A 287-nucleotide genomic window follows, 5' to 3' on the forward strand; every position below is an offset into this window, starting at 1 on the left:
TAATTTTAAATAATTATTAATTAATGATAATTTAAAAAATTAAAATTATTAATTAATAATAGATTATTAATAATTAATTGATTGGATGTTAATTACCTAACGAAATTCTACCATGATAAGTTAAATTGGACCATTGGAGCAAATTAAATATGACCACATCCAAAGTATATATGTTCGAAGGTTTTGAGGTGAAACTACTAGAACAATCATACTTATTTTCTCAGTCCAACTTTGAAATTAAATTATGAACCCGATCTGCAGCAACACTAACCAACGCACACTGAAAT

The 287-nt window shown here is 25.1% G+C and overlaps 1 protein-coding gene across 2 annotated transcripts in view; it reads right to left on the minus strand.

Annotated features, from left to right (window-relative positions):
* Positions 1 to 287, minus strand: part of LOC107625497 (bZIP transcription factor TGA10) — a gene marked incomplete in the record, with an annotated part of 9,921 nt that overhangs the window by 865 nt on the left and 8,769 nt on the right.

The sequence above is a fragment of the Arachis ipaensis genome, chromosome B02 (genome assembly GCF_000816755.2).
Source record: "Arachis ipaensis cultivar K30076 chromosome B02, Araip1.1, whole genome shotgun sequence".
Lineage (NCBI taxonomy): Eukaryota > Viridiplantae > Streptophyta > Magnoliopsida > Fabales > Fabaceae > Arachis > Arachis ipaensis.